Here is a 22,701-nt window from a genome sequence, read left to right on the forward strand (position 1 = left end):
AACAAAAAATTTACAGTATTTTCGAATTACAATATACTGTAGCGGCCGACCTGAGGCGCCTTCGGGCCGACCTAATTTTTTGCTTTTCTTACTGTTATTAAATTCATAATTACTCTTTAAAAACCTTTTAATTGCTTTATTGCCATGTAATTATCGCAGGTATTAGTCAATGTTAAATTTCTCTCTTTATATTTTGTTCTTTCTGTGGAATAACTAAGCCAGACGAATACTTAAAGTTAGCTGTTGTCTCGTAAGAGGAACTCATATCTTTTTCTCCCCTCTTTGCATCTTGAGAAACAGATCTGAATTGGTAACATATAACCTTCGATTCGCTGCACGTGCAAGGGAATATCTAACCCTTGTGTCTTATCTGAGAGTCTGATGTTATTTTCTGAATACTCTCATTGTCCTCTGTTTAAGCCCAGATGTTCTCAAAAACATGGTAGACGTATAATTAACATTTTGGCGCCGAAGTTGACACTTCGAAAATACTAAATATGTCTATTTTGACACCGTATAAAATAAGTGTCTTGGGAACACTTGTATTTTTGGTATCATTGTGAAACTATTAAGAAACCTGTAAAATCCGGATAAAGTCTGATTTTCTTTGTAATATCAAATTAACCTTTGACTTTTAATTTGGATATTATGTACTAGATGACGCTAAAGCCTTATACTGTTTGTAATAACGCGCATGCGTGACTATTCTAGTTAACACCCTAAATAGTCGTTTAGATTATCAGTACCCAATCTAAACGTAAAGACTAATTTCATTGCACACGAGTATCCGCCCTTTTGGGAAGATACCACCCTACTATACTCCCACGTACGTAACGTGTGAATAAACTCCCTGAATACAAAATAGCTGGACAAGCTGTTCTCAGGGGGGAAAATCATTGTGTGTCTACGAGGCACGAACTTCGTGCTCGTCGCCGGGGGCTCCGGCCCACTCTTCGGGCTCAGGCTTCTGTCCTTCGCCCGCCGGACTTGCGTTTCTTCTCTGACTTTGTTAGAGTCATAGAGAGAAGAACTTAGTGCATTATCAGAGTGTGTTTACACTGTGTTAGTGGAGAACTCCGTCATCTCCGTTCTCCTACCAAGGACCATCTCTGTTTTCATTTCGTGTGTGCAATGCAGCAAGAACTTTGTTACTGTGCTGAACTTTGTTTCTAGTAAGTTTACTACTACCACATGCAGGCAGTCGTAATTCGATCTCTTCATTGAACTGCCCTTATTTCTCTTTTATCATTGGTCATATTCTGACCCCTCTCAAGTTTCAAGCATACGCCACTAGACTTATGCGTCATCTAAAAATACCTCTGATGTATAACAACTTATTGCTTATCAACTCTTCTGCGCTGTACAAAAGCAACTTACAATAAAACTCATACTACTTCTAACTCGGCGTTCCAGTCATTTAAAACGCCTATCTAACGCTTTCAAAATACGACCTCACCTACTCATATTCTCTCAGAAAGTACCTCCGAAGAAGCCGTTCGTCGAAGTCATTATTATCACATCTCTTTCGTTCTCTGGTTCCTACGTGAACCACTACACCAGTCACGCCTGTTGAGGACCGAACTCTTTATCTTCTGTGAATTGGGTAGTTGAGTGAACCATCACCCTTCTGTGTGTGTTCTGCGACTTCAGTACTATTCCTGCATTCGCCGTGAGAATTCCGATTGGAGAAAGAACTTCACTCTCCGTAGGAAGTGGAAGCATCTTGTTGGTTTTACCGCTCGAACCTATACAGACATCTTCTGGGAATTCTTGGTCGCAGTGAACATCTTGTTGCCACGCTAAGCTCAACTGGACTTATACAGGACTCGACGATATCTCCAGAGGCCACTTGGAACTCTTTCATCTCAGTAGGTGTTCAATTGCGAGGTGAGTGATTTAAATTGTTTTAGTGATCTTAAATGTGCATCTTGATTCCTCGCATCGACTCAGAATCACGTCTACTTCTGTGCACCCAATATCCGATTTCAATGTTTGTGTTTTTATAAAGTGATTCTACAACTAAGGTTGTTAGCGATAACTATCTCTTCCATTTTATTGTTTTATCGATTAAATTGTTATTAGCCTGAATTATTTAAGTATAGCCAAGCCTGACCTTGTCTTGTGAAGTTTATGTATTTGAGGTCCATTAATTGTGTTAATAATCTTGTTTCCATTGCACTAGCTTTATTTTAATTTATTGTTGTATAATACGTGCCTAATTATTAAGTTGTCGTCCCGCTACAAATATTTATTTCTTTGCACGAGTCCTAGTGTCTATTATTTTGGTGTGCTAATTAATCTCGTGGTTGTGTGGGCTTCACGTTAACTAGTGACCCCCCTTTGGAGCCGCCACTGCCCTAAAGTGCTGGCAATTACCTGCGGGACATTCACGGATCAAGGCTCCCTTATAATCTCGTAAACTCGTGCTTGAACTTTGTAATTAATTATTGTCATACATAGGCACTCATCCTGTTCTCTCTCTCCCTATCAAATCACCTTGCCGACAGCCTTGTTAGTCGGACATTGTTTGAACAGGACGGACCTCCTCCTTACCGTACTAATAAATTGCCGAGCCCCATAGACTGCTCAGCTCCATTACATTTTTAATGTCAGGCAATCCTCTAAGTCAGAGATATTCTTGAGACCTTTCGTGGTCCTTTATTAATTATTCTGTTAGTTTGATTTCGGCTACCTTTGGTAGAGATATTGTCGCTAATGATCTCTTTTATGTTCGTGACCTGTGGTGGGACTCCCTCACCAGTGGCCGCAAAAGTTCTGATCGCCTCCTGCCACCGGCCCCGACAATACTTCCCCCTGCTATTGGAAGAATCAGGTGTTTACTTTGATCCAACCTCACTCAACCTTACGCTCAAACTCATTTCGACCTCACACTCACTCGACCTCACGCTCACATCACCAGTCTGACCTCACGCTCACATCATCCTAACCTCACCCTCACATAACCAGTCTGACCTCACGCTCATTTCGTGAGGTTGATGTTGAGTGAGCGTGAGTTCCGAACTCGTGAGCACCGACCTCATGAGTCTGGACACCTATGGGATGGACACTATAACGCCAACATCATTTTGTGAGTTCAATCAGACACCTTTTATTCCTCTGACCAGATCCAGCACTGCTTGACTTTGCTGACCTCATGAGAAACGGTTTTCCAGTGCAACTCCATTACTCCAGTTATGTTCGTGGGCCCATGCCTTCTAATTATTCCATGTACCTGCAAATTATACCAATTGCTGGTGGAAAATTCCTGAATATCTGAAACTGTAGTAAAGATATAGTAATCGCTTTGAAGTTTGGTGTTGAAAGCCATACCACATTCGAAATGTACCTATATATCATTATCCATCTCAAGCTCATAGACTGTAATTACTACCTATAAAAACTACATACTTACTTAGTGATGTTTCTGGTAAAGTATCTGATGAATAGAGACCGAATGTTTTCGCATTAAAAAACTGGAAAATGGGCAGACAAATTGGCACTTAAAATTTAAAAAATAGGCACTAAATTGTAACTCCCGAAATAATGAAGATAAATACTCAATACAATTAAAAAATAAATTCAAGACACAGATAATTTTGAAAGAATATAGAAACATACCTGTTTGTGAAATGAAATGAAATCCTTGAGTTTTACGTCCCACGGTTTTGCCGGTTAGGCTAAAGGAGACGGTGATTATGAGAAATGAATGAAATGGTGGAATGAAGAAAGTGAGAGGAAACGGGAGAACCCCGAGAAAACCCACGCACACGGCGTTTGTCCACCACAAAGTTCACTTGGCGGGGGCTGGGATCGAACCCGGGACCCCAAGCACCAGAGGTGAACACTCTTCCACTGAGCCACCGCGGCCTTAATATTTTCTTTTACTGCTTGCTTATATTATATGTATATAAATAGGTTACATGTATAGACGAAACGTGACATGTATTCTAAGTATATTTGGTAAATACATTGTCTACAGCACTCTATCACTACACGTAACAGTCCAAATTTTATACATTTTATCAGTACACACAGCAGTCCAAAGTTTTACAGCATTTTATCAGTACACTTGTAATCCAAAGTTTTACGACATCTTATCAGTACAAACGGCACCTATATTCCTCGGAAGAGCCAGAATCCCTTCATCAAATACTAAATTATTTTATATTTTTCTCTAATAGTCTTATTTTGAAGAAAATGCACAGAATAGGCAACATTAGGCACTAAATCAATTATTGGGGGCAGGAATGGTCGAAATAAGCAAACGTTATTTTTAAAAACTTTAAAACGTTATTTTTGAGCATATCTTTAATACTAAAGAATAGGCATTTTGCCTAACATCCGGTCTGTACTAATGAATTTCGTTATTATTTGTGACAAGGCCATACTATGGTGTATTACCGAGAGTTAAATCTTTCAAATTCACAAATTTGCACGGGTTAAAATGTCATTCCAATTCTTTGTAATTATTTTTAAACAGTATGCAACAATCCCGCGTTTTTCGTCTTGGTGTATGGCCTTAGATCGTATTGAATGTTGAAAATCTTTAGCTGTACGACTATGATTATACATTAAAGGAAGCTCGACTGAAATGGCCTGGCACCTAACCAGAGACCCAGTTTCCAAACATGATCGCTCAACCTGTGAAACAGCATACTTCTAAATGCTTTTTTAGAAAGCAAATGATAGTAGAATATGTTAACTCTTTTCGTGTTGTCTAAGCAAACTTAACATAATGGCAAGGCAGCAGCAATTGTTACAATATTGTAGTGGAGTTTCAAGAAGAGGCCAGAAGCAGAAGTATTCACATCTTTTACCAGTAAGCAGAATCATATTCCAAGTTAACGAGTACCCTCCTGCCCCCGCTGGTTTAGTGGTAGTACACGTATCTATGGTGTACGAGGTTCCAGGTTCAATGCCTGGTGCTAGAGAATCAAATGTAGTACAGTGAAAGTGAAATGAAATCTTTAAGTTTCATGTCCCACGGTTATGCCGGATAGGATAAAGGAGACGCTGATAATGAGAAATGGATGAAACGATGGAATGAAGAAAGTGGGAGGAAACGGTAGAACGCAGAGGAAACCTACGCACACGGTGTTTGTCCACTACAAAGTTCACTTGCAAGCTGGGATCAAACCAAGGACCCCATGCACCAGAGGCGAGAGCTTTACCACTGAGCCACCGTGGCCCACGCAGTACAGTGGTTCAGATCATATTTTAAACTGTGAATCACGTACAGTATAGCTTTATTGCTGACATATAGCAGCGTATACTGGTTTGACGATATGGGCTTCCACTGATATAGTAGTAATTGCATGACTTGGCCGAACTTTTTGGCCCCTGGGTCCCTGCCTCAGGACCCATGGTCCCTGGCCGGGGTCAATGACCTAGGGGTACATAGGACCACCCCCTCTAAATTTTGGCAGGGGTACCTTGGCCCACCCCCTAAATTTTGGCAGGGGTACATAGGACCACCCCCCTTAAATTTCGGAAATTGCCAAATCTAAAAATTTGGTATGGTAGCCTAGGACCATAGTATGTACCTCTATCAGTATTGGGTGTCTATGTCGTTCCCTTTCATGGGTAAAAAATTGCCAAAAAGTCAAATTTCGGAGGTTTTTGACCTAATTTATCCCCTTTGATGAGGTGTTATTACCCTATATGGTTATATGGGCGTATACAGGGGTCCATTACCTTTTATAAGACATGGGTATATTAATGCACCCCTTTAAATTTTTGGGAGGGGTACCTTGGCCCACCCCTTAAATTTTGGAAATTGCTCATTTTATATATTTGGTATTATAGTACGGGACCCTAACATGTATTATAATAAATTTGGGTGGTCCACCTCATTCCCTTTTAGGGGTACATAGGACCACCCCCCTTAAATTTTGGAAATTGCCAAATCTAAAAATTTGGTATGGTAGCCTAGGACCATAGTATGTACCTCTATCAGTATTGGGTGTCTATGTCGTTCCCTTTCATGGGTAAAAAATTGCCAAAAAGTCAAATTTCGGGGGTTTTTGACCTAATTTATCCCCTTGGATGAGGTGTTATTACCCTATATGGTTATATGGGCGTATACAGGGGTCCATTCCCTTTCATAAGACATGGGTATATTAATGCACCCCTTGAAAAATTTGGGAGGGGTACCTTGGCCCACCCCTTAAATTTTGGAAATTGCCAAATCTAAAAATTTGGTATGGTAGCCTAGGACCACAGTATGTACCTCTATCAGTATTGGGGGTCAATGTCGTTCCCTTTCATGGGTAAAAAATTGCCTAAAATTCACATTTCGGAGGTTTTTGACCTAATTTATCCCCTTGGATGAGGTGTTATTACCCTATATGGTTATATGGGCGTATACAGGGGTTCATTACCTATCATAAGACATGGGTATATTAATGCACCCCCAGGAGGGGTACCTTGGCCCACCCCTTCAATTTTGGAAATTGCCCAATTTCAACATTGGGTATTATAGTACAGGACCCTAATATGTATTATGATAAATTTGGGTGGTCCACCTCATTCCCTTTTAGGGGTAAAAAATTGCCAAAAATTCAAATTTCGGGGTTTTTTGACCTAATTTATCCCCTTGGATGAGGTGTTATTACCCTATATAGTTATATGGGCGTATACAGGGGTCCATTACCTTTCATAAGACATGGGTATATTAATGCACCCCTTGAAAAATTTGGGAGGGGTACCATGGCCCACCCCTTAAATTTTGGAAATTGACCAATTTAAACATTTGGTATTATAGTACCGGATCCTAACATGTATTATGATAAATTTGGATGGTCCACCTCGTTTCCTTCTAGGGGTACAAAATTGTCAAAATATAAACGTAAGCAATACGTTGTACCACGTGTTTGGTCTTTTGGCCCAATTTAACCTCTTGGATGAGGTTCTATTACCTTATATGGTTATATGGTTATGTATAGGGGTCTATTCCCTATCATAAGACATAGGTACATTTGTGCACTCCTTTAAAAATTTGGGAGGGGTACTTTGGCCCACCCCTTAAATTTTAGAAATTGCTCATTTTATATATTTGGTATTATAGTACTGGACCCTAACATGTATTATGATAAATTTGGGTGGTCCACCTCGTTCCCTTTTAGGGGTACAAATTGCCAAATTTTACTACAACCACGTGTTTGGTTTGACCTAAGTTATCCCCTTGGATGAGGTTCTATTACCTTATATGGTTATATGGTTATGTATAGGGGTCTATTCCCTATCATAAGACATAGGTATATTGATGCACCCCGGGAGGGGTACTTTGGCCCACCCCTTTAATTTTGGAAATTGCCCCTTTTACATGTTTGGTATTATAGTATAGAACCCTAATATATATTACTATAAATTTGGGTGGTTCACCACGTTTCCTTTGATGGGTACGAAATTGCCAAATTTTAGTACAACCACGTGTTTGGTTTTGGCTCAATTTATCCCCTTGGATGAGGTCCTATTACCTTATATGGTTATATGATCATGTATAGGGGTCCATTCCATATCCCCTTAAATTTTGGAAATTTTCCAATTTAAGCATTCGGTATCATAGTACATGACCTCAACATGTATCATGATAAATTTGGGTGATCCATCTTGTTCCCTTTCATGAGTAAGAATTACTAAAATATAAACATAAGCAATATGTTGTACCATGCGTTTGGTTTTTGGCCCAATTTCTTCCCTTTGATGGGGTTCTATTACCTTATATGGTTATATGGTCATGGATATGGGTTCATTTCCTATCATAAGACATGGGTACATTGACGCACCCCTTGAAAAATTTGGGAGGGGTATTTTGGCTCATCCAGTCGGTTTTAGAAATTGTTTTAATATAAGCATTTGGTATCATAGTACAGGACTTCAATATGTACCACTATAAATTTGGATGGTCCACATCGTTCCCTTTCATGGGTAAAGAACTACCAAAAATCGAATTTCGGAGGTTATTGACACCTATTTAGCACGTTATATGGTTTATTACCTTTATATGTTTATGTTCCCTTTTAAATTTGGGAATTATCAAATAACAAAATTCGGTAAACGTTTTCTAGGACCCATTGGTGTTCCTCTTATGGCCAAATATTCAAAATTTAAATGTTATTGACCGGTTTTATTATTGAATAAGTACAGGATTTATTACTTTTTCATAAGACACAGGTGTATTTGTGTACCAATCTTAAATTTTGGGAGGGGGTACATTTCTTATTGTCGTATCAATAATTGGTAATTGGATAGTATATCATTCATTGGGTAAATCATTGTCAAATATGAGTATGATCACGTGATCAGTTATTAACCTATGATGGATTAGGAGTCCAGGACATTGGTACATTAAAACTTTGTAGTATAATTTAAGAATGCGTCATTGGTTTTGATTATTCACGCCAAATATAAACGTAAGCAAGACGTTGTACCACGTGATTGTCCTTGATGAGGTAGTGTACAGGGGTTCATTTCCTTTGTTGTGGTACTTCTTAAGTTTGAGTACACACACTTCTAGAAAACAGTTGGTTCTACTCAGGTAAACAATTGACGGACATTATTGACCTTATTGAACATATAATAATATGATTAACTCTAAGACTTAGGTATATCAGGAGAAGTATTCTTTAAATTAGAAACAATACATTGAACTTTAGTCACAGCTCATAGTCTAAGATCATTGGTGGTGATTGATTTGAAATCTGATAGCTATCCTTATTGAATCTTATGACTCATAGACGAAAGGCAATACATGCTACAACACTGGCAAAGTTATTGTTAATGCAATTTGATTGGTTGATCACTATCTTTCCTGCAATCTGATTGGTTGATCACTATCTTTCGTGCAATCTGATTGGCTGATGATTTTCAAATCTTTGCTGTATTCAGTTTTAAGTTTTGTTTAACATTTAAAAATCTTGGTTTCGTTCAACATTTTGCACTCACTGATAAATATGATCAAAACCGTTTATTTGTTAATCGAATAGTTAAAAACCGGATAAAGTTTGACGGTTAACCGTGAAACGTAAAATTTTTTTAGTTTGAATTTTTTTTTTTGCTTGAAATTTTTTTTGTTTGAAAATTTTTTCGTTTCCAAATTTTTTTGTTTCAAAATTTTGTTTGAGATTTTTTCGTTTGAAATTTTTTGTTTGAAAATTTTTTCGTTTGAAATTTTTTTTGAAAATTTTTGTTCGAAAATTTTGTTTAAAATTTTTTGTTTAAAATTTTTCGTTTCCAAATTTTTTGTTTGAAATTTTTTGTTTCAAAATTTTGTTTGAAATTTTTTTCGCTTCAAAATTTTGTTTGAATTTTTTTTGGTTTGAATTTTTTTGTTTGAATTTTTTTCGTTTCAAAATTTTGTTTCAAAGATTTTTGTTTGAAATTTTTGTTTCAAAGTTTATGCACCTATTAGTAAAGAACCGGAACTGTTTAGAACAAAAACCTTTGACAACATTGTGGTGCAATAGTACACGTCAGAATATGGGTTTGTACTTGAAATGAAAAAACACAATTCATTGAAATGGATCATTTTATTACACTCCACATACATCCATACCAGATAGTGGTTCTGGATATTGTCGATACAATGTATTTTGAACTTCTTGCACTAGTTTGTCTTTAGCATATAATTTTAATTCCAATTGAAGTCTTTTAAGGTCTAATGCAATATCAATTGGTGGAAACTCAATGTCCATTTGATCACAAATAAACTGTTTATCAATACAGTTATGCACCCACGAACGATGTTGACAACCATCACAATATCTAGATACATGTTGTACAATATGCATAACACATTTTTCAAAATAGTACTTTTTCAGGAATATACTAGTTTTGTTGCACACTTCCACTGCATGTTTAACACACTGAAATACGCTGATGAATTTGTTCCATTCAGTTTGTGTTAGATACACCATGTTACGAGGGACATGGAATGTACTCTTTTTACGTAACAGCACCATCTTCTCTTCGAGGACTGTACGCAGCACCACTTCATGATTTGAGCCTAATGATTTGACTATGGTCACATTTAGCTCATCATGAAAATAATCGTTCATTTGGTCGATTCGTGAACATAATATTTGCCATTCTTCACAGGTCAGTTGTACACCAAATTGTTCTGCTTTGCCCAATCGAATCACAGGTTCAAATGTTCTAGCACTGATACCAATCATCACATGTTTTGTTTGAAATATATTTATTGGATAATAGCTTGCGAAGATGAACTCTTTATCGTTAGAAGTACACATCTTTCCTCCTGAAAAGCACTTGCTCAAATGATTTCGTGGGATGACACTGTATTTGCTGGTTTATAGTTATTGCTGACGTCATTGGAAAGGAATGTGCTGACGTTTGAATTCATGATTTCATCACAGTTGCTGACGTCATGCCGACCAACCAAATTCATACAACTACGGCTGACGTGCTGACGTTTGAATTCATGATTTCATCACAGTTGCTGACGTCATGCCGACCAAGACTTCAATTGGAATTAAAATTATATGCTAAAGACAAACTAGTGCAAGAAGTTCAAAATACATTGTATCGACAATATCCAGAACCACTATCTGGTATGGATGTATGTGGAGTGTAATAAAATGATCCATTTCAATGAATTGTGTTTTTTCATTTCAAGTACAAACCCATATTCTGACGTGTACTATTGCACCACAATGTTGTCAAAGGTTTTTGTTCTAAACAGTTCCGGTTCTTTACTAATAGGTGCATAAACTTTGAAACAAAAATTTCAAACAAAAATCTTTGAAACAAAATTTTGAAACGAAAAAAAATTCAAACAAAAAATTTCAAACCAAAAAAAATTCAAACAAAATTTTGAAGCGAAAAAAATTTCAAACAAAATTTTGAAACAAAAAATTTCAAACAAAAAATTTGGAAACGAAAAATTTTAAACAAAAAATTTTAAACAAAATTTTCGAACAAAAATTTTCAAACAAAAAATTTCAAACGAAAAAATTTTCAAACAAAATTTCAAACGAAAAAATCTCAAACAAAATTTTGAAACAAAAAAATTTGGAAACGAAAAAATTTTCAAACAAAAAAATTTCAAGCAAAAAAAAAATTCAAACTAAAAAAATTTTACGTTTCACGGTTAACCGTCAAACTTTATCCGGTTTTTAACTATTCGATTAACAAATAAACGGTTTTGATCATATTTATCGGTGAGTGCAAAATGTTGAACGAAACCAAGATTTTTAAATGTTAAACAAAACTTAAAACTGAATACAGCAAAGATTTGAAAATCATCAGCCAATCAGATTGCACGAAAGATAGTGATCAACCAATCAGATTGCAGGAAAGATAGTGATCAACCAATCAAATTGCATTAACAATAACTTTGCCAGTGTTGTAGCATGTATTGCCTTTCGTCTATGAGTCATAAGATTCAATAAGGATAGCTATCAGATTTCAAATCAATCACCACCAATGATCTTAGACTATGAGCTGTGACTAAAGTTCAATGTATTGTTTCTAATTTAAAGAATACTTCTCCTGATATACCTAAGTCTTAGAGTTAATCATATTATTATATGTTCAATAAGGTCAATAATGTCCGTCAATTGTTTACCTGAGTAGAACCAACTGTTTTCTAGAAGTGTGTGTACTCAAACTTTAGAAGTACCACAACAAAGGAAATGAATCCCTGTACACTACCTCATCAAGGACAATCACGTGGTACAACGTCTTGCTTACGTTTATATTTGGCGTGAATAATCAAAACCAATGACGCATTCTTAAATTATATTACAAAGTTTTAATGTACCAATGTCCTGGACTCCTAATCCCATCATAGGTTAATAACTGATCACGTGATCATACTCATATTTGACAATGATTTACCCAATGAATGATATACTATCCAATTACCAATTATTGATACGACAATAAGAAATGTACCCCCTCCCAAAATTTAAGATTGGTACACAAATACACCGGTGTCTTATGAAAAAAGTAATAAATCCTGTACTTATTCAATAATAAAACCGGTCAATAACATTTAAATTTTGAATATTTGGCCATAAGAGGAACACCAATGGGTCCTAGAAAACGTTTACCGAATTTTGTTATTTGATAATTCCCAAATTTAAAAGGGAACATAAACATATAAAGGTAATAAACCATATAACGTGCTAAATAGGTGTCAATAACCTCCGAAATTCGATTTTTGGTAGTTCTTTACCCATGAAAGGGAACGATGTGGACCATCCAAATTTATAGTGGTACATATTGAAGTCCTGTACTATGATACCAAATGCTTATATTAAAACAATTTCTAAAACCGACTGGATGAGCCAAAATACCCCTCCCAAATTTTTCAAGGGGTGCGTCAATGTACCCATGTCTTATGATAGGAAATGAACCCATATACATGACCATATAACCATATAAGGTAATAGAACCCCATCAAAGGGAAGAAATTGGGCCAAAAACCAAACGCATGGTACAACATATTGCTTATGTTTATATTTTAGTAATTCTTACTCATGAAAGGGAACAAGATGGATCACCCAAATTTATCATGATACATGTTGAGGTCATGTACTATGATACCGAATGCTTAAATTGGAAAATTTCCAAAATTTAAGGGGATATGGAATGGACCCCTATACATGATCATATAACCATATAAGGTAATAGGACCTCATCCAAGGGGATAAATTGAGCCAAAACCAAACACTTGGTTGTACTAAAATTTGGCAATTTCGTACCCATCAAAGGAAACGTGGTGAACCACCCAAATTTATAGTAATATATATTAGGGTTCTATACTATAATACCAAACATGTAAAAGGGGCAATTTCCAAAATTAAAGGGGTGGGCCAAAGTACCCCTCCCGGGGTGCATCAATATACCTATGTCTTATGATAGGGAATAGACCCCTATACATAACCATATAACCATATAAGGTAATAGAACCTCATCCAAGGGGATAACTTAGGTCAAACCAAACACGTGGTTGTAGTAAAATTTGGCAATTTGTACCCCTAAAAGGGAACGAGGTGGACCACCCAAATTTATCATAATACATGTTAGGGTCCAGTACTATAATACCAAATATATAAAATGAGCAATTTCTAAAATTTAAGGGGTGGGCCAAAGTACCCCTCCCAAATTTTTAAAGGAGTGCACAAATGTACCTATGTCTTATGATAGGGAATAGACCCCTATACATAACCATATAACCATATAAGGTAATAGAACCTCATCCAAGAGGTTAAATTGGGCCAAAAGACCAAACACGTGGTACAACGTATTGCTTACGTTTATATTTTGACAATTTTGTACCCCTAGAAGGAAACGAGGTGGACCATCCAAATTTATCATAATACATGTTAGGATCCGGTACTATAATACCAAATGTTTAAATTGGTCAATTTCCAAAATTTAAGGGGTGGGCCATGGTACCCCTCCCAAATTTTTCAAGGGGTGCATTAATATACCCATGTCTTATGAAAGGTAATGGACCCCTGTATACGCCCATATAACTATATAGGGTAATAACACCTCATCCAAGGGGATAAATTAGGTCAAAAAACCCCGAAATTTGAATTTTTGGCAATTTTTTACCCCTAAAAGGGAATGAGGTGGACCACCCAAATTTATCATAATACATATTAGGGTCCTGTACTATAATACCCAATGTTGAAATTGGGCAATTTCCAAAATTGAAGGGGTGGGCCAAGGTACCCCTCCTGGGGGTGCATTAATATACCCATGTCTTATGATAGGTAATGAACCCCTGTATACGCCCATATAACCATATAGGGTAATAACACCTCATCCAAGGGGATAAATTAGGTCAAAAACCTCCGAAATGTGAATTTTAGGCAATTTTTTACCCATGAAAGGGAACGACATTGACCCCCAATACTGATAGAGGTACATACTGTGGTCCTAGGCTACCATACCAAATTTTTAGATTTGGCAATTTCCAAAATTTAAGGGGTGGGCCAAGGTACCCCTCCCAAATTTTTCAAGGGGTGCATTAATATACCCATGTCTTATGAAAGGGAATGGACCCCTGTATACGCCCATATAACCATATAGGGTAATAACACCTCATCCAAGGGGATAAATTAGGTCAAAAACCCCCGAAATTTGACTTTTTGGCAATTTTTTACCCATGAAAGGGAACGACATAGACACCCAATACTGATAGAGGTACATACTATGGTCCTAGGCTACCATACCAAATTTTTAGATTTGGCAATTTCCAAAATTTAAGGGGGGTGGTCCTATGTACCCCTAAAAGGGAATGAGGTGGACCACCCAAATTTATTATAATACATGTTAGGGTCCCGTACTATAATACCAAATATATAAAATGAGCAATTTCCAAAATTTAAGGGGTGGGCCAAGGTACCCCTCCCAAAAATTTAAAGGGGTGCATTAATATACCCATGTCTTATAAAAGGTAATGGACCCCTGTATACGCCCATATAACCATATAGGGTAATAACACCTCATCAAAGGGGATAAATTAGGTCAAAAACCTCCGAAATTTGACTTTTTGGCAATTTTTTACCCATGAAAGGGAACGACATAGACACCCAATACTGATAGAGGTACATACTATGGTCCTAGGCTACCATACCAAATTTTTAGATTTGGCAATTTCCGAAATTTAAGGGGGGTGGTCCTATGTACCCCTGCCAAAATTTAGGGGGTGGGCCAAGGTACCCCTGCCAAAATTTAGAGGGGGTGGTCCTATGTACCCCTAGGTCATTGACCCCGGCCAGGGACCATGGGTCCTGAGGCAGGGACCCAGGGGCCAAAAAGTTTCCTGAAGTGACCCCATTACTACTGATATCGTATATTATTATTTTTATTATTAATAATACCCAAAACGTGCGTAATAAATAACAAATTATGGTTGTATGTTTTGGTTGAATTTTAGTTTTCAGACCATTAATGTTTACCACCGTAAGTGAAATGCCATCATACCTCTGCGCAGTTAACTTGTGAATTTCATCGAGAGAATGTTAATTTTCATCAATGTCACTTCCCTCAAGAGCCGCTTCTGTTACTGACGTTAGTTGTCATTGCGTATCAGTCTTCGCAAAATTCTGCGTACAGCAAAGCAATGAAAAAGTGCAAAAAATCATTATAACTGCTATGGCAATTATCTCAACATACATTGCAAATTCTTCGTTGTGGTCACGCAAACTGTTACGGAATATGCCCAGTTATGCCGTGCAATCTTTTTTGTGTGCTGAAACAAATCAAGAACAGCTTTTCTTTCATCAGTATGCGTAATTGAATATGTATAGTGATTTCGCTATTTGACCTTAAATTGTTGTACTGATTTTTAGGCAACAGACTTGGGACTCTGTGTCAAAGAAAAAAACACCTCTTTTATACATCTTACCATATTTGCTATATGAAAATAAATATTCAAAACAGAAATACTAGTAAATATTAACCTCTTCCGGTTTTGATAGTTTGTTCCCGGTGGTGGTTGGTGTGTTTCCTTTAGATGCTGAATTTATTGCAGAAAACAGCTTTTCGGTACTTATTACTAGGGATGGCCAGAACCGGTTCCTGGTGGAACCGGTTTTCGGTTCTGAACGGATCCGGTTCCGGAACCGGTTTTTCGCATCCAGATCTGTAACCTGTTTTTCGGATCCAGGTCTGGAACCGGTTCTGAAAACCAGATCTCCAAGAACCGGTTCCTCGAAGAACCGGTTCCGCGAGAACAGGAATTTTATGGCCATCCCTACGTTAAACGCGAGCTGCTGGCAGGCTGTAAACAGTGTGCTACAAGAAATGGTGGAAGCGACAGGTAGGCGCCCAGGCGGCGGCCGCTTGTCTCATTTGGCTAAATAAACTGGGTAACTGGCAAACTCATTGTCTAAACAGGCAAACTGGCAAATTTATTTGGCTAAACACCCAGTGCTGGCACAATTTTTTTTTGGGGGGGAGGGGGCACCAGCGGGTATGGGCGGGGAGGGCACAAGCGAGTTGTCTTCTTTGCAGTGTTTTCAAGGTGAACTTTGTGCCTCCTTTATAGGTCTTTGGGGGTTTTGGATCCAGGTCTGGAACCGGTTTCTAAGATCTGGTTTTCAGAACCGGTTCCGGAACCGGTTCTAGAACTGGATCTCCAAGAATTGGCTCCGCTGGGACCGGAACTTTGTGACCATCCGTACCTTACTTATTACCGTATTTTTTTCTATAGAGACCAACTTTGAAACCGGAAACAGTTTGTTCGTACCATTCCCAGTTTGCATAGAGGGTTAACGGAGTAAATGAAATCTATTCTTGAGACCCTGAGCTGATAGCAAAAATAACGCTTCTTGATATCTTTTCTTCGTTTTTGATCTATGGAAGTCTATATATTAATAGCGGTGTCTGTGAACAAAAAACTTCAGATCCAAATTGAAAGTGACTATGTTTGTGACTCTTAATCACTTGAACCATCTGACCGAACTCGATCAAATTTTTGACGTAGATACAGTTCTGGCCTTGAAGTGCTTTTAACTGTTCACTTTGACGGTAGAAATTAGCGGAGGGGGAATTATAAAGAATAAATAAAACTTAATAAGTCTTGAACCAAATGACCAATCTCGATCAAATTTTCAAAATAGATTACGTTCGTGCCTGGGATGGATTTTACCATTTCACTTTGACGGAACAACGTAGGGGATGGAGAGAAGGGGGAGATATACAAAAATCAATAAATATAAAAATTAAAATGACCATGTTTGTGAGTTAATAACTCTTGAACCACCCGATCGATCTTCAACATAGATGAAGTTCGAACCTGAGATTTTTTTTTATTATTATTTCATTTTGATGGTAGAACTTAAGAGAGGAGGGTAAATATATGAAAATGAAAAAAAAAAAAAACTTAATAACTCTTGAAGCACCCGACTGATCTCGATCAAACTTTCAACATAGATAAGGTTCGGACCTTGGATGTTTACATCATTTTACTTTGAAGGCACAATGTAGGGCAGGGGAAGGGGGACATATGTAAAAAAAAAAAAAATCAAAGTGACTGTCTTTGTGACTTCATCACGCTCAAACCACCGAACCGATCTTAATCAAATTATCAACATAGATGAGGCTCAAACGAGGGGTGGTTTTTATCATATCCCTTTGACGGTAGAACTTAGGGTAGGAGGAGGGGAAGGGAGGGATATATAAAAGTAAATAAAACTTAATAACTCTTGAACCACCTGACCGATCTCGATCAAATTTTCAACATAGATTATGTTCGAGCCTGGAAAGTATTTTTTTTTTTTAATATTTTCACTTTGACGGTAGAACCTAGGGGAAGGGAAGGGGAAGGGGAGATTAATATATGAAAATAAATAGAACCACCCAACCGATCTCGAGCAAATTTTCAACATACATGATATTCGGGCCTGGGATAATTTTTATCATGCCGTGCCCCGAAACATGGGGAGGGAGGGAAGAGATATATGTATAAAGATCACCGAAAATGACCAACATCAAAGAGCGCTTTAGTAATAGTAAAAACGGAACATATTAAGATTTTTTCCTTTATTTAACTCGGCGAAATCGGGGTGCATCTGAGATTCGAGGATATCTTAAATTCGAGTAATTATCGAGAAATTCTTAATTAAAGATATTATTAACGTGTTATCAAAATTAGCCCAAAATATTTTTGATTTTGTATCATATTCATTTATTCAGACAACAATAGTGTCCTGAGCTTGCGCAGGACGTGCGGGTTTGCTAGCCAGTATTGAATCCTAAATTACTTGTAAATTTCAATCACTTGTGGTTCTGGTGGAGTATTATGGATGGTATTGATATGCTATATGCTCGTGAGACACTAAATTGATTGCGAGAAAAGGCTTCTCTCTATTTATTACCTTTTTTTGTTTTATAGCGATCCAAGTTGAAACCAAATACAGTTTATTTGTATCACTTCCGATTTGAATAAAGGGTTAACAGAAGAGATCGAATCTATTTTTTTTAAAAGCTTCTCAATATCTTCTTCCATTTTTGCTCTATGGAAATCAGTCTTGACACGGGAATACTAGTAAATTTCAACCAATTTCAGCTTCCATGTTTTCCTGAGAAACTGAATCGATCGCCGCCCCCCCCAAAATATATCTTGCTATATGCTACCATTTTCGTTCTGTGGCGATAAACGTTGAAACCGAGAATGGCTATTGAACTACTTCCGTTTCGGAAAAGAGGATTAACGGAGGAGTTGGAACCTTTTCTTAGGACACTGAATCGAATGCAAGAAACCACTTCTCGAATATCTCTTACAGCTTTTGCTCTGATAACCAGTATTTCTTCCAGACCTGCTTTTGGGGGGCACTGCCCCGCCGGAGCTCTGATAGCCCCCTCCGGAGTATAGAATAGTATCAGCAGAAAAATAGAATAGTATCAGCAGTGCCCCCCGGAATACTAAGTGTACCCCCCCTCCCCGGAACGTTCTTTCTGAAAGAAACACTGCTGATAACTGTTGACTAACGGACGGCCATACCCTTTCTATAAGATTTCCGACACTTAGTTTGGAAGTCTAAAACGTGAATCCCTTTTTATATCGGAAAGTCTTCCGCTTCTCCCCAAGGAAATGCTGAAATGACGTTTCCAATAAAATAAAAATAAAAGCACACTACCAGAGCATTTGCCCTTAGACATCTTGAAACTCAGTGATACCAGGTTCTGTGACAAAAAAATCCGTCCAACGTTTGTCAAATATCCCTCATACTAGAAAATATCTTTATATTCAGTGCAAAGAAAAAAAAATCAAAACAACAACATGGACATCATGATCATTTTAAGAGGTGTCCCAGAAAGAGTTCTTGCGGGTTCATATCTCCGATCGCGCTCACTGTGCACTACCTGTATTTTTGCAGTACTACCTCTCGTATATTTAATGATAGAACGTACAAGCTTTTGTCCTGCCGGAAGGCTCTTCAGGAAGGACTTCTGTATATGAGCCGCCGTCCTGCCGACAGAACGCATCTCCTCAATGGAAAGAATGTGAGTGAATACTTCTGCTTCTGACCATAGGCGGAGCTATGGGGGGAACTGCCCCCCAACTTTTTGACAAAAAAGTAAAAAATCCACCCATAAGATCCTTCAGGGGCATGAGAGCATTGCCCCCAACTTTTTGACAAAAAAGTAAAAATTCCATCTATAAGATCCTTCGATTCTCATTTGTATTTACCGTGCCATTCCCAGCAGACAAAAGATCTGCCCCCAAGGAGACAATTCCTAACTCCGCCCATGCTTCTATCTCCTGGAAACTCCACTACAATATTTTAACAATTGCTGCTGCCTTGCCATTATGTTAAGTTTGCTTAGACAACACGAAAAGAGTAAACATATTTTACTATCGTTTGCTTTCTAACAAAGTATTTAAGAGCATGTTGTTTCACGGGTTGAACGATCATGTTTGCAGGACTGAAACCTTCCAGCAGTACGCACTTTTAAAATATACAATAAACAATATATGAGTAGGTGTAATGTTTCCCAGTTTTCACCGAAATTCCCTCTACTCCACACATGATTGGTGTTCGATGGATCAAAAAAGGAGCCTAACACGATCACTTTTAGAAAACATCTTACCGTTATTGAACTAGCAGTCGCACCAACATGATTCTTTCTTGCGCTAAAACTAGAGTTCGTCCTCTTTCCACCAGGAGAAATTTCTGTCTTGCTGGATGTTCACAAAGTAGTCTAATTTGTATATAAATATCGTAGGACTTTTAGGACGGTACGTCCTGCCGGAAGGACGTTGTACGTTCTAAGTTTAAATTCTCTTCCTGCTGTGGCTGCAAATATTTTCCATCAACACAACTAAGACATTATGCACAGGCATCTTTGCAGAGGAGGAGAAAGAAACAGACAAAGAGGGGCAGAAGCTGATGTGGCGATTTCTCTTCTTAAAATAATAGATGCTATGCCAAGTAAACCACTTTGACTACCTCACACGGATTCCTTCAAATCATGTTACACAAAGCCAAATATTTCTAAGAAGTAAGTTCCAAATAACCATGTTCCCAGTACTGGCAAATATATTTCTGAGCAATAAGTGAAATTTCCTTAAAATATGTTTTTATATCACTTAGGGTCCCAATATAACTTAAAGCTAGAATGTAGCTTAAATATGCATTTATATGACCAATAGAAACTACTTTTGTGTTCACAAGACCCAGAAATGTGTTTATATTTAATTAGACATGTAAAAAGATAACAGGATAAAAATATGACATGTCAGGGAAATCCAAACAGGGCCGGATTTTCCAATAGGCCCGGTAGGCCCGGGTCTATGGGCGCAAGCTCCCAGGGGGCGCACGGCCGAGAGAAAAAAAAATTTAAAAAATATCTAGAAATAAAAATAAATAGCCATAACTTAACATATTTTCTGAATTGATTAAAAAATCAGGCTAATAAAGCATTCTGATTTTGAAGTTCATTGGAACAAATAATTGTTGGTAAAGTTAAACTATTTTTTAACATTATGCATCAACTTCGTTACAACATTGATCTCAAACACGGGAGAACTGGCTGTAGGGATGTCGTTGAGCGGCAATCCCGTAATCGAACGGAAAAATGTCATTTTTTATACTAGTACAATTTACTATTTGTATATGCAAAATATCTAGTTTCACTTTAAAACACATCTTTTGTGTCACGTTATCAAAATACTTCATGTAAGCTGTGTTCCTGAGATTAAAACTATTTTATAATGTATTACAGAGTTTTTTATTATTATTATTATTTTCCCAAATGGCTAAATTGAAGAAAATCGAAGTTATTCACCAATCTTTTGTTAATACATTAACGGTATTTTGTTAAGCCCAGAACCAAGCAAATTCCTCAAAAAACCTGCAATGATAAAATTGCATCGTGGAGTGGTGTTTAAGCAATTAACATATAGGCCTGATATAATTTTTAAATAAAGGTTTTTAGGAAAGTAACTTTAACTAGACTAGGGGGCGGAAAAAATTATTAGGCCTAGGGGCGCCAAAATGCTAAATCCGGCCCTGAATCCAAACCTCATTTATTATCAATACAGGCTATTAGCAAAGAGCGTCCGTGTTCATAAGTGACTACTTCACCCATTTAGTTTTCAATACAAACTATTTATCATGTTATTGAGTTTTCTTTGACTAAAATGAGAAATTATTATTATTTTTATTGTATCCGTAAACTGTATGTTGGATTAAAATAATAGATTAGCCAATATTAAATAAATTATTAAATAAAAAGGACCCTAAAGTTGAAAAGAAAAAGTGAGAGAGCTGAACCGCAAATTTATTCAATACGTTCGTTCACAAACAAATAAAATTGAATACTTGAGATGAAACGATGAATTTGGTATTCAGTTAACGTTAAGTCACTCAGTCCTATGATATTGAAAAACTTATAATCTTTGATCTCCAGTGTAAATGAAACCTGGACCACGTACGATAAAGATGAGAATATTATCCATTAGGACTTCGAATTGAGGCTAAATGATTAGCGTTCCTACCTATAGTTCAGGAATCCAAGATTGGATTTCCGGTGTCAGCCCAGTGGTTCAAAATTCCACATTCCGAAATAAATAGAACGGTTTGATGTCTTATATAACTTCGGCAAGAAATAGGAACTTTGAAGTCCAAAATTAACGGAAACAGAAATTGATCTAAAGATTACGTAGGACAAATGACTTATATTTTTGACTGTTAAAATTGTTAGCATATCTCCAGTGATCCGTCTCTCTTTCTGGATGAAAGCAAACTTTGAAAGGATGCTTTTTCATGGTGTCTTCAATCTGGGCTCAAATAAAAAAAAAAAAAAGAAAAAAGAAAAAGACAGAATAAATATTTGACTCAGATAAGTGTAATAGATTTGACCACAAGACCATATATAGAGAGTGTTTTAAAAGTCCCCTGCTATAGGCTAACTCTGTTATTATCAGAGTTACAACAAAATGTAATAGGAAAAATCGTCTCCAAATATGATGTTTTCAATTTAAAGTGAAGGAATTTTTAAAATCGGACGAGCCGTTTGGGCTGTACACTTTTTATGCGCTCAATGTTAAATAAAAATGCAACGTTGCCATTTACCTGGATCCACAACATAAGTGAATGAAGTTACTGTTTGAAATGGGGGCTGGCCATCGACATGTTTGCATAAAAGACAGTAACTTCATTCACTTATCAAATTTCAGCCCCGAAACTTGGGGGAGGGGAAGGGATATATAAAAGTGATCGAAATGTCCAATATCAGTGTCGAATTCATAGCTTTTGGGGTCACTGAGATGTGCAATGCCGTGCTCCACAACACATGGGAAGGGGAGTGGGATATACGTGTATAAAAGTCATCGAAAATGACCGTTTTCAAAGAGCGCTTTAGTAATAGTAAAAATATGACTGACTAACAGAACATATTACTATTTTTTCTTAATTTAACCCAGCGAAGCGGGTAATTATTGCTAGTTAACAATAAAAGTCATTTTACTGAGGTTATTCAACATAATGGGCTTTACAAGATTATCCATAATTAAGATAAAATTTACATTGGTAACAGAAAAAGAAATGTAAGAGTATTATCTAGGTAAGGCACGTACGCAGGAATTTAATTGAAGAGGGTCCAAAGGTTTCTTTTTTTGGGGGGGTCCAAATTCAATATCAGAATAAATTATATTAAAAATCACCCCTAAAATTGCAGGAAAATAAGGATTTTGGGGAATTCGGAACCCCA

The 22,701-nt window shown here is 37.1% G+C and overlaps 1 protein-coding gene across 2 annotated transcripts in view; it reads left to right on the forward strand.

Moving 5' to 3' along the window:
- The first annotated feature begins 220 nt into the window (after positions 1–220).
- LOC145694163 (uncharacterized) overlaps positions 221–22,701 on the forward strand; it is a 170,539-nt gene continuing 148,058 nt past the window's right edge. For both annotated transcript variants that reach the window (XM_081770281.1, XM_081770280.1), the window contains exon 1: positions 221–1,887. The gene's annotated coding sequence lies outside the window, so the exon portion shown is untranslated. The remainder of the gene's footprint in view (positions 1,888–22,701) is intronic.

The sequence above is a fragment of the Thermobia domestica genome, chromosome 9, assembly GCF_964235325.1.
Source record: "Thermobia domestica chromosome 9, izTheDome1.hap1.1, whole genome shotgun sequence".
NCBI lineage: Eukaryota > Metazoa > Arthropoda > Insecta > Zygentoma > Lepismatidae > Thermobia > Thermobia domestica.